Source organism: Antechinus flavipes, chromosome 1 (assembly GCF_016432865.1).
Source record: "Antechinus flavipes isolate AdamAnt ecotype Samford, QLD, Australia chromosome 1, AdamAnt_v2, whole genome shotgun sequence".
Classification (NCBI taxonomy): domain Eukaryota; kingdom Metazoa; phylum Chordata; class Mammalia; order Dasyuromorphia; family Dasyuridae; genus Antechinus; species Antechinus flavipes.
The window spans coordinates 345,634,517-345,647,869 of record NC_067398.1 but is presented as its reverse complement, the minus strand read 5'-3'; positions in this window follow the sequence as shown (position 1 = coordinate 345,647,869).

Sequence of the window (13,353 nt, the reverse complement as noted above, 5' to 3'; positions counted from 1 at the left end):
TTTATTTTATTACAAGAGACCTCTCAAAAAGTGGGAGCAATTTGTAAATATCTGTAACAAAGCACATCAATAAAATTTAAAGAAAGAAGGGAAGAAAGAGATGGGAAAGAGAAGAGAAGGGAGAACGAGAGAAAGCACCAGGAATAAGGAAATCTCAATAACTAACATTCCTTCTACCCCATCTAGAGTTTTATATATTTTTTTCAGTGGAGACTGAATTCAGTTCTTTAGTGTGACTTCAGCTTTCATATAGCACCAAAGAGCTATATATAAGTGATTGTCCCTAGCTTAAACGGGGAGTTAGGGCACACAAAATTTTCTGACCATATTAGCTTCTCATCAGAACTGTAAAAAGTACAGGACCACTGGGCTTTTTTTGGAGGGGTAAGGGGAAGAAGAAGATCCCTTTCCCACATGGTATGAACATAGCAGGGAAACCTATTTCTTCTCTGTGGTAATTAACCTATCCAGGGCTGAGGAGCTAACAGAGGACCCCTACAGTGGGGAGGAATGACTTCTCCTAGACATGGGCTACTGTTTTTTGACACCTCATTAGAAGTCTATTTTCTCCTAATACCCTGCTGACCCAACTGCACATTTGTTGGTAAAGCACCTGACCTGGAGTGGTAGGATAAGAGGGATGCCCAAAGTGTAGAGGAAATGAGTTCCAGGATTGGGGTGCCTCTCACAAGCTGGATTTGTCCCAACTGTCAGAACTCCCGATTATGCTCTTAACCTTTAGATAAGTGTAAAAAGAGATAAGAATGTATGTCCTCTACTGTATCTTTTTTGGAAGCAGATACATTATCATTGAATATAGCAAGCATATAACACTGACAGACTAATCAGAGTTAGATTTCTGGAGAAATTCTTGAAAGTCTTATTAAAAGAAGAGCATTTAGAAAGACACATATTGATCATTAAAACCAGTGTGGATTTAGAAGAGGTCATGCCTAATTAATCTCATTTTTTAAATGGTTACGAGTAGATCCGGGGATAGTGAAGACAAAATATAGTTGGATTTCTGCATCTGACAAAGTCTCTAATGGCATTCTTCTGGACAAAGTGGCCATTTGTGATCTAGATGTGAATTTGGAACTGACTGAATGACTGTACCAAATGGTCATTAATTGTTCAAGGTCAGTTTGGAAAGATATCTCTTGTGGGATGACTCTAGGATCTGTCTATCTTGGCTTTGTACAATTCAAAATTTATCCATTACTTGTGTCTGTCATATACATACATACATACATACATATATATATATATATATGTGTGTGTATATATATATATATATATATATATATATATATATTATATATATATATATATATATATATATATATACTGTGTGTGTATACACTTCTATTTTTATATCTCTAGCACTTAGTACAATGTCTAGCACATAGTAGGTACTTAAATGCTCAATGATTTTTTTCCATCATAAATAAATTAAAACTTAGCCTTGCATCTAGCAACAACCAAGGAAATCAGAAAATATTCCTAAAATAATCTGATAAACTTCACAACCTGAATCCCCCAAATTTGTATACTTTCTCTTTTCTATTTGAATTTCCTTATCTTATGTGCTTTTCTCTTTGTCGCTCATCTTTCCTTGAATTTAAACTATTTTGAGAACTGTATTTTCATCTTTCTCAAAACTTCTTCGAGGTGCATCTTCCCATCCTCAAACATCTTAAGAGAAAGTGGGAGGGCAAATTTTGACTATGTTTGACTGCTGGTAAACTCAACATAATACTCTGAACTTGAACAACTTTAAGATATCCTAATCTAACACTTTAAATTGACAGATGAGGAAACTGAGGCCCAGGGAGTTTAAGTGATTTGACCAAGGTGACAAAACCCAGATTCAAATAAAACACAGGATCTCCTCATGTCATGCTTTCTTAAGTGTCATTATTATTTGCAAATTTAGAGAGGCTATATGTTATCCCTCTGATTTCACTATAGAAGCTTAAACAAAGTCATGACTGAATTTCCATGGACATCATTCATCATCTACATGGGAGAATACTTTCTTCCAAGATAGCTCTCAACATGAAATTTCATTCTTCCCTTTTCTTTCCATTTCATTTATTAGAAAAGTTACTAAGTTTTTGCGGGGGGGGGGGGGGGGAGAAGAGAAAGGATACATAGGCAGTAGGATCTTGCATCTATCTTTTAAGAGCATCACATCTTTCATATCTTAGATTTGTGAATGCTACAAGCAAACAGTGATTTCGTGGTGGGGATACCGACTAAATGAACCGTTTAGTGGTTCTGGATCGAGATCTGTCCACGAAGGAAATGGTATCGTCGTTTGGATTGTAAACAAATTTCCTGCCCAAAACCTAATCCAGATTTGTCTATTTCAGATATCTCAATCTACTTTCCCTCCTCCTGCAGTAAGGCAGGTAAAGTGAAAGGCAGGTCCCAGTTCCCAAAAGCATCCGAGCGAAGGTTGGTACCGGATTTACCAGGACCACCCCACGGTCCACCTTGCCTTTACCCTCCCTCCACGTAGAGGCACACAACAGCTCTGAATCCACTACATTGCAACAGAGGAACCAACGCAAACCATCCTCGTAAACACATTCCCTAAACTAAGTCAGAATTAAATAAAGCCAGAATAAACTTTATCCGCTTGAGAATAAGTAAAGCAGTCGTTCTGAATTTCCCTGATGCTTCAGAGACAGGCGGAATTCCACTCTCCCCCACCCCCAAACTCCTCCTTTACGGATTTAGTCACAGTCACTCTAAACCAACCTCCCAGAGGCTTCGCCAACATCAAGGACTCTGCTCGTAACTGGGAGGGTCTGGCATATTCCTAAATAGATTCCTACCTCCGCCTTTATGCCGCTTTCCGGCTTCCCCCGGTGCGCCGAGAGATCCTCCACCTTCCTGGGAATTTCTACCGGCAGCAGCTGGCCTCTTGGGTAATCCGCCGCAGCGCGGTTCGGCGATCCTAGGCGTCTATTAATTAGTTTAATCACCTGCTGGCATCCTGGCTGCACCGGGGAAGAGGCAGTCCCTGCGGCCTGGGCTGGCTGGCTAGTTCTCTCCTACTGCCCCGGTGACAGTCCCCAGAGCCGAGGCACCTCCCGACAGCCCTGCTGAAGCTTGGCTCTTGGCTGCGGGGAGTTCTCAGAACCCAGCGCCCGGGAAGAACCCCCACCCCCTCCTTCTCCGGTCTTCCCTTGCCTCTCCACAGCCCCAAGTTGAGGCTATGTAAAGACTGCGGTGTAATCCTAACGCGCCTCTTACACCCGCCCCGCTCCCCTGTCAAATTCTACATGGCTCCAGATGCCCCGCGCTCTAGCAAGCGCAGGGGAGAATCTCGGGGAGTTTTAGGTTTCGGATTCAGACACCTTTGTTTACATCAGCAGCTGGAGGCCGGATTTGGGGGGCTAGAAACTGAAGGAGACATCCCCCCAACCCCGGTCCAGAGGCGAGGGTATCCCTCACGTGGTTCAACCAGCCCCCATAAGCCCCACCTCCCTCTATCAATTTGTTTCAGAATCACTCAGTTGCACAATCACCCCGGGCACGGTTTTGCTCAAAAGAAACAATTGCACGCGGGACAGAAAGCCCGGAAGTTTTCCAGAAATCTCAACAACCCGATTTTTCTACTGGGGTAACCAAGCATACCGGCAGTGAGTTACAGTCTGCTGTGACTGCACAGCTTAAATATCTCCTTTCTACCTTCTTGCAACAGACCCTCCCCTCCCCTTCAGCTAAGTTCAATCAACAAGTTCTCCCCGGGAGAGCAGAATGGGCTTCTGCCATGCAGTCATTTCTCCAGCTGTGGAATGAGGAGGAAGCTGGACCCAGGCGGCCCCAATTGTTTAGATCACACCCATTGAGGGCTTCCTGTCTTAAATTAATGGCAATACAAACAAGACAGGAAGACAGTGTTTGTTTTTCATAAAGGGGGCGGGAAGGAGTCGCACATTTTATTTCATAAAATTATTTATGCCATTTCAAACTCTAATTGCCTTTTTTTCTTTACTTGTAACTTTTTAATTTTGCTGAAAAGCAGAAATACTGCTCCCAGAAACCTCAAATAGCTTCAAGACATTATGCTCAAAACGCATTTTGCCTAATTTTTGGAAATATATCCTACCTGGGGTCCCCAAGAGATTGTTTCTGTGTTAAACTCCCCTTCCATGGGAAAACCTAGGTTCAGATATCCACAGAAAAATGTAGGTCAGTACTCAGAAAGGCCTTCCAGATCCCCCGGGGTTCTATGCACACTTTTGCACATTCCTTTGGGGATACTACCCTAGGCCTAACCAACTTCCCAAGCAATTGGGCACATAAAGGCCTAAAGTTGGAAGGGATTAGAAAGATCTAGTCCAATACACTCATTTTACTTTTCAGGAAGATGAGGCCCAGAGAGATAACAATGATTTGATCACCAAAGTAGTAAATTAAAGAGTTAGGATTTTAATCCAAGTCTTCTGGCTTTGGCATCCTGAAGTCTCAAAGGGCAAATGAGTCTTACAACAATAAGCAGACCTGAAAGGATTCAAAACATTTATGAAGAACAGAAGCAAAAGGTTTCAGTTCCCAATGTCATTGCCAGACAAAGGAAACAAGGTAACTACATAAGGGGAGAGGCCTTCTCCCTGGGCAAGGATAGAAGGGTCTGCCCCTTTTGAGAACTGTCCCACAAATTTAAGGATGAATAATCGGCATCATCACCTGTCCTGGAATTAACTTGACTGTAGCACTCACAGTACTCCAGCGGGCCTGGCACTAAATAAGCATTATATAAAATGTTTATTTCTCTCCCCTTCCTCTCCATCTCAATTCCCAAACCTGCACTACAGGCCTTGGGCCTGTGGAAGAGTGGCAAACACTCTTGGTAATAGTTGTGAAGAGAAAGCAAAAATGAAATTTTTAAAAAGGCAATCAAAACCTTCTAAAAGAAGGCTCTGGACCCCCCACTGGCCTTTTACTTATATGCCATAAACCAAACTGAGCAGAGATCTTAATGATAAAATTGTATATTACCATAAGGCTTGAAAGTTCACAAAGCACTCTGTGCAATTATCTCATTTGATCTTACCAACAAGTCTTAAGGTAGGAGCTATCATTATTTCCGTTTTTATGAATGAAAAAAAATTGAGCCTCAGAGAACTGAACTCACTTGCTGGTTATTACACGGCAAGTGAGTACCTCAGACAAGATTTCGACTCAAGATTCCCTACTCTTGAGTCCAGCATTATCTCCTACTCAACCTTTCTGGTCCAAACTTAGAATAAGAAAACAATTCTTTTAACAATATGCTTATACATCCCAGTTCAAAGCAAGCTTTTTAGCAGAATCACAAATCACATCCCTGCCATGAGGTGACAGGTTTTAAAGGGAAAATTCAAGGGCTTTATGCAAGAGATGGATTTCAGAAAAGAAAACAAAAATCAAATGTTTGTAAAGTGAATGCTTTTCCTGCTAGCTTCCATTATGATCTGTTTTCTGATTTCTCTTTCCTGAGGTCTCTCCTAATATTTTGACTGATAAGTCCCCTCCCTTCTTCCTTCCCTCTCTCTCTCCCTCCTTCTCATTCTCTCTTCCTCTCCCTTTCCCTCTTTCTCTCTCTCTCTCTCTCTCCCCCTCCTCCTCTTTCTCCCCGCCTCTCCCTCTCTGTTTCCGTCTCTTCCTCGATCTTCCCTCCCTCTTCCCCTCTCTTCCCTCCCTCTTCCCCACCTCATAGTCCAATGACTATGTCTTATAGTCACTGGTCCGATCATTTTGGAGAATAATTTGTAATGCCAAAGAGCTATACAACTGTGCATAATTTTTGACCCAGCAATACCACCACTAGGTCTGTAACCCAAAGAGATGGGGGGAAAGAAAAAGGATTGATGTGTACAAAAACATTTATAGCAACTCTTTTTGTGATGGCAAAGAAGTGAAAATCAAGGGGATGTTCATCAACTGGGAAATGGCTAAATGTGGCTTATAACTATGATGGAGTATAGCTGTGCAATAAGAAATGATGAAGGGGGGTGGTTTCAGAAAAACATGGCAAAACCTATATGAACTGATGCAAAATGAAGGGAGAAGAACTGGGAGAGCATTGTAGACAGTAAGAATAATGCAGTGATGATGATCAACTGTGAAAGACTTGGCTACTCTGATCAATACAATAATCTAAGACAATTCTATAAAAACTGATGATGAAAAAGTGCTAACTCCAGAAAGAGAGCTGATGGACTCAGTGCAAAAGGTGATATCTGAGAGTTATTTAAGATTCAGAGTCTTAGTAAGTACCACTGAGGTATCGCTGCCATAGAATTGTATTTTGGGAAATATGGCTAATATAAAAATGTGTTTTGCATGGCATTACATATATAATTGATATCCTATTACTTGATTTCTCTGTAAGTAGGGGAGGGCATGTGAGGGAGGGAGAGAACTTGAAAATAAAATTTTAAAAAGAATGTTAAAAATAAATAATAGCTTTGGGGTTTTTTAAGGAAAGAAGGGGGGGTACATCTATTGCCTATATTTTGATTTCAACAAAACTATGAATCCATATGACATTCTCATTAGCAAGTTAAAGAGATATGATCTGGACAATATTTTCATCAGAAGGGGCTGAGTTCACAACAGACTGCAGAAGTAATTAGTAGTTCAGTCAAAGAAAAGAAATGAATATTCTTAAAATGATGTCTAGCAGGGATTAATCTTAAACCTAAGTATATTTAGTATATTGTATCAATAATTTGGGTAATGCAATTGAAATTATTGTTACTCTTGTTGAGAGTCTATAAACACCATCAATGAGAGTGAATTATTAAAAGAAAAGAACGGAATCAAAATTTTTTCAACCAGCCAAAGAAATTATTTCACAGCAACAGGATGAATTTAATGGGAGGGACTGCAGCTGCAATTGCATACTTTGGAATGACAAGTAAACTACACAGACATAAGACAGATCTGGTGAGACCTACAACAGAAAAAGACCTGGGGATCATAGTAGACCATGAATTAACTATGGATCAGGCAAGCTATGCTGATAGTAAAAAAGCCAACATGTTGCTGGGGTAAATTAGCATTAGAAGGAAGATGACATGAAAAGGAAATCATCCCCCAACTGTATGCAACTTGGCAGTAATCAGACTCTTATTAAAATGTTATGTCCAGTTTAAGGCCCTATATCTTAAAGGGATATAGAGACTCTGGAAAGGCTCCAAAGAAGAACAAAAATGATTAAAGAGAAAGAAAATAGAACCTATAAGAAAAGGTTAAAGGATTGAAGGTTGTTTAGTCTAGAGAAAAAGTGGCTTTAAGCAACTTAACAGTCTTCAAGTGCTTGAAAGGTTATTATAAGGAAGACACTGAGCAGATGTCTTTATCTCCATAGAGTATAGAATAGGAAATAGATGAAAAATGCAGGAGAGATTTCAATCAGATATAAGGAAGAACTTCCTTATAAGGTGATATCTGAGAGTTATTTAAGATTCAGAGTCTTAGTAAGTACCACTGTGGTATCTCTGCCATAGAATTCCATCATCTCTGTAAGTATTGGTTATATTTCTTTAGGGAGTTAGACTTGAGAAATCCTTGAATTCAGTCCAAATAAGATAATTCATGTAAAGTAATTTACAAATCTTAAAACTCTATTTAAATGATATGTTATTCTGCTCAATGATTCCAGACTTAGAATCAAAACTTCTGCAATGATTGTTCAAGTTTTATTGACTTTGGTATGTTCATTATAAAAAAGTACTTACTATATATCTCATTAGATTCCTTAACTCTTATTTAATTAGGGTAATCCATGGCTATGAATATTCAAATGAAAGATCCTTGAATAGTAGAGAATATTTAATTTATTGATTCATATCATCCTATGTACACTCACCAAGTACCTAATACATTGGTTTGTGTGTGATGCACATAGCATTGGTATTTCAAAAGTGCCAAACGGCAGCTACTGTGCTGCTACAGTGGATACAAAGAGAAAAAAACAATCCCTGCCCTCAAGGAGCTTACATTCTATCAGGGAAAACAATATATAAGTAAATGCAAAACATAGGCCAAGTAAGTACAAAGAAATCGCAGTATTAGATGAAATTAAAATTTTTAAAATACCTTAAAGTATCATAGGAACATATAATTTTGAGTCATAAAAGAGTTTTCTCTAGTTATCCAGATTAAGCCCTTCATTTGACAGAGGAAGTTAAATGACCTGTCAGGGTAACACAGGCACTAAGTGACAGCAGCAGAATTGAAACTCAAGTCTTTTGCCTCCAAAGGCCACTAGAGCTTTTTCTACTATACCGCACTATGTTTGAGCATTCTGAAAGAAAAAACTATAAAAAGCAAACCATTAAGCATGAAAATGTCGCAAGCCCCAGGAGGGATGTCTTCCAACATGCCTTTACCAGGAGTGGGTGGGAAGGGAATTCACCTGCTTTCTCACAACTTTGTATCTTATACTAGTGATCTCATATTCCTGCAATGTAATCGCCCCTGCCCAGCATAGATCCTTCCCCATTCCCCAAGCTTACACTTCTCAGAAGCCTTAGTTTCCCTCAAAGATCATCGCAAATGACATGCTTTTCCTAATTCCCAGAATCATTGTTTTTGCCCTCCTCCAAGATGGCTTTTTGGAAAGGTATAGTTTTAAAAATAATAAAAATAATGTTTTATTTTGTGTAAAAACAACTTTTAATGTTATTTAAGATTTTTTTAGTTTTTTTGTAAATATTTGCCAGTGTTGTATATTCATCAGTAATGGAGATAGCACCCTCCTCCAAGATGGTTTTTCTTTTTGTTTTCATATCCCTACATATGATAGGTGACTAATAAATGCTTGTTAATTAAGCAAGTTGGATTTCAGTAGAACAAGGTACAGTGAAGCACTGGAATTTATTACACAAAACAAAAGTTGGACAATCAGGCTGAATGTCTATACTAAGATTTTTTTAAAATAAATTTTGTGAGCAAATCTATGGGCACAATTGGGCACGAACCATAGTTACCTAAGAACCATGGGTTTACAGAAGTTCAGTAGTGGATGAGTCTCTAAAAAACTAAGCCTTTTCTCCAACCCCTTATTCACATGACTTGTCCAGAATCTCCTCTCTCCCTCCTTCAAGCAAATGGTTTCCAATCATTCATTTCAGTGTTAAAATCTATGGTCTTAATTCCATCTATCTTTTTGATTCTTATGATAAAGGCATATCAATGATCAATGTCAGTTATCTTTAGATCATTGACAGGATTATTGTATTATTATATATATATATCAATAACAGGATATTCAGAAGAAAGTAAAAGACATTAAATGGGTTGCAATAAAATAATGAACCGTACACAAAGAGAAAAACTTTTGGACCAAACAGCTAAAGAATAGATATCCTTTCACTGAAATCATTTACTGATTCTATAAACAGAGAGAGGTATAATTATACAAGTGTTTACTAACAGATCCAAACTTTATATAGCTATAAAAGGTTAGATGTGGGATGGAGAGGAGGAGTAAGAAGAGAGGAAGAGAGCGGAAATTCCCAGGAAAAATTGACACAGTTACATCCAAGACCAACATAGCTACCTATGTAAATACAATAGACAACAGTAGCATTTAGCTAAGCACAAGAAGAAGCCTCAAGATTTAGATGCAGACCACAGATATTACTTCAAATGGTCCCTAAATTAAACAATGAAAACATTTTAACAATATGTGGGTATCCTGTATGGGGAGAGTGTTGACCACTGGCATTTGAGCCTAAATCAAACATCATACCCACTTAGCAACCTCTGTTCCTTTGAGGTTTTCTTTCCCTAAATTTATTGCCTATTTTAGATCCTGGTGGCCATTATATATCAACTGCGATGGCATTTGCTCTCCTATCTTAGTGAATTCAGTGCATAGTTCACAGTCTCTTATGTTCTTTTTTTCCACCTCAATTCCTGACTTTAACATACATGTTCATGTTCCTCCAACACCTTCCAAGCACCTAGATGGTTGATAGAACACCAGATCTTAAGTCAAGAAGACTCATCTCTCTGGGTTCAAATCTGGCCTCAGACTCTTACTAGCTGGGTGACCTTGGCCAGTCACCTAACCCTGTTTGCTTCAGTTTCCTCAACTGTAAAATGATCTGGAAAGGGAAACAGATAACCACTCCAATATCTTTGCCAAGAAAACCCCAAATGGGATCATGAAGAATCAGACACAACAAAAGCAACTGAATAAAAACATTTAACTTCCCAGTTCTTCAATCTATTCAACTCGATTGACCTAGTTTTCCCCTCCACCTTAGCTATACCCAACAATGGTGATACCCTTGCTATATAGAAGAGTTCTACTTTTATGTTCATGAATGCCAAAATTCTGTTATCTTAACATCTTTTATCATTCTAACTTTCCCTAGGCCTAAACGCATTTCTCAACAAGACCTCCAATCCCTCTATTCCTGTACTAGCCAAAAACATTACCCTTGCTTTGGCAACACTCTTCAATCTCAATCTCTTTGTGAGCATCTCTACATTACTCTCTGTTCTTGAACTTCTTGTTTCTTTATCTTACTACCAAACATATCTTTCCCTAACCTTGTATTACTCTCTATTCTCCACCTGGCCACCTTCCTCATTGCTACTGGTGTGCTGCTGAATGGAGCTAAAGGAAATCATATAATTGTACTGGCTGGGTTCACTACAAGTATACATCATCTAATCTCAGCCAGACTGTTGCTACAATGAGGAACTTTTTCTGCTCCTTCTTAATCAATTCTCTATTCTCTTTAACACAGCAGTTGTTAGAAACGGCTTTTCTCAGACTTCTCATAGCATCCCTTTCTCCTCCCTCAACCTCTCACCTATCTAAGTGAGAACCTTGCCTCATACCTTACTGAAAAAAGTATGGCCATTCTCCTGAGCACCTTCTATTTATCTCATATCCCCCTGATATGATCAACAATTATCTTCTTTTATTCTAATCTTGGATGAGGTAATGGCCTTTAACCAAGTCAAGACCAACCCATCTATGTGAATCCTTGATATCATTACCTCCTGTGTTTTCTAGCTTTCCCTCCCCCCCAACATCACCTTTCTTTCCCTCTCTCCTTTTCCCTTCCTCCCTCTCCTTCCCTCCCCGCCCTCTTCCCCTCCCCTCCCCCCCCCCCCCCCCCGCAGATCTCTCTCATCTTCAATTTCTCTTCATCCATGTTTTTTCCCTACTGCCTACAAATATCTTTAAATCTCTCCCATCTTTAAAAATACCCTCACTAGTTCCTACAATTTTATTCTCTATCTCTTCTTACTTTATCAGATAATTTAGAAAAAGCCACCTATACTCAGTGCTTATATTTACTTTTCTCTCATTCTCTTTGAAACTCCCTGCAACCTGTCTTCCAATTTCATCACTCAACTGAAACTGCTATCTAAGGTTACAGATGATCTCATAAGTGCCAAATGGCCTTTTCTCAAACCTAATGCTTCCCTTGACCTTTCTGCAGCACTTAGCACCACTGATCAACTTCATCAGCTAGGTATTCTCTCCTTTCTGTGCTTGGTTGATATCCCTCTATTTTGGTTCTTCTACCTGTCTGGCTACTTCTTCACAATCTTCTTTGCTAGATTTTCATATATGTAATAGCTGTGGTTGTCCCCTAAGGCTCTGAACTGGACTTCTTCCTTCTTCTTCCACTTACTTGGTAACTCCATTAGCTCCCTTGAAGTTCAATTATCATTTCTATGTTAATGACTCTTAGATCTATCTATCTAGCCCTACTCTCTTGAGCTCCAGACCTGAATCACCAACTGCCTATTATACATTTTGAATTAGATATCAAACTCAACATATCTAAAATAGACTTCATTATTTTCTCCCTGCTGCTTTCTTTCTTTCTTTTTTCTTTTTGGGGGCAATTGAGGTTAAATGTCTTGCCCAGGTTCACAGCTAGTAAATGTCTGAGACCAAATTTAAACTCAATAACTCCTTACTAGTGCTTTATCCACTGTGCTGCCTGGTTGCCCTAATTCCATCTCTTTTCTGAACTTTCCCATTACTATCAATTAAAACTTCATCCTTCTAAGAAACCAGGCTCTTAGCAACAATGGAAACCTTGACTACTTAACCTCACTCACAATACGTATCTTTGCAATTGTCAGATCTTATTATTCTTTCTACATTTCTTACACATCCCCTTCTCTCCACTAATTCCACTCACATAGCTATGGCCTTACTTCAGGCTCCCAAGATTTCTTACCCAGTTAACTGTAATAGCTTCCCATTGTTTAGAACTGAGGTCTTTTGGTCAAGTTGTTAAAAGGCTTCCCCTTGTTTAGAACTGAGGTCTATTGGTCAAGTTGTTAAGAGGCAAGTTGCTAAGGATGATGACAAGCAAGAAAGTAGTTAAGTGAAGTCATTGAGACAGTTAAGAGAATTATTTAGAGGTAAGTGACAGCAACAATGATGAAAAGAGAGGAGTTTAAAAGGATTTGATGGACTTAATTTACTAAATATCTGTGAGGGATGACGGTGGGAAAATGGTTTAGGAATCCCCAGAACTATAAAGCAAGAATAATCACATTCATGAGGAATGGTAGCTGGACTGAGGAGGGTTTGACTAGCCTCGAGGCTGGAATCTTTAAAGAGATTTTAAATATATTTCTTCTCAGAAATGGGGAACCAAGGCTGAGGAAAACTGCACATAAAGCCAGACTTTGGGATATATTTGTGGAACTTAAAAAAAAATCTCTTTTTAAAAATAATTTTAAGAAATAGCGCTCTTAATTTGGAACTATACTCAAAAAGTTATCAAACTGTGCATACCCTTTGATCCAGCAGTGTTTCTACTGGGCTTATACCCCAAAGAAATATTAAAGAAGGGAAAGGGACCTGTATGTGCCAAAATGCTTGTGGCAGCCCTGTTTGTAGTGGCTAGAAGCTGGAAAATGAATGGATGACCATCAATTGGAGATTGGTTGAGTAAATTGTGGTATATGAATGTTATGGAATATTATTGTTCTATAAGGAATGACCAGCAGGATGAATACAGAGAAGACTGGCGAGACTTACATGAACTGATGCTGAGTGAAATGAGCAGAACCAGGAGATCATTATACACTTTGACAATGATATTGTATGAGGATATATTCTGATGGAAGTGGATCTCTTCGATAAAGAGAGCTAATTCAGTTTCAGTTGATCAAAAATGGACAGAAGCAGCTATACCCAAAGAAAGAATACTGGGAAATGAATATAAACTGCTTGCATTTTTGTTTTTCTTCCCGGGATATTTATACCTTCTAAATTCAATTCTTCCTGTGCAACAAGAAAACTGTTCAGTTCTGCACACATATATTGTATCTAGGATATACTGTAACCTATTC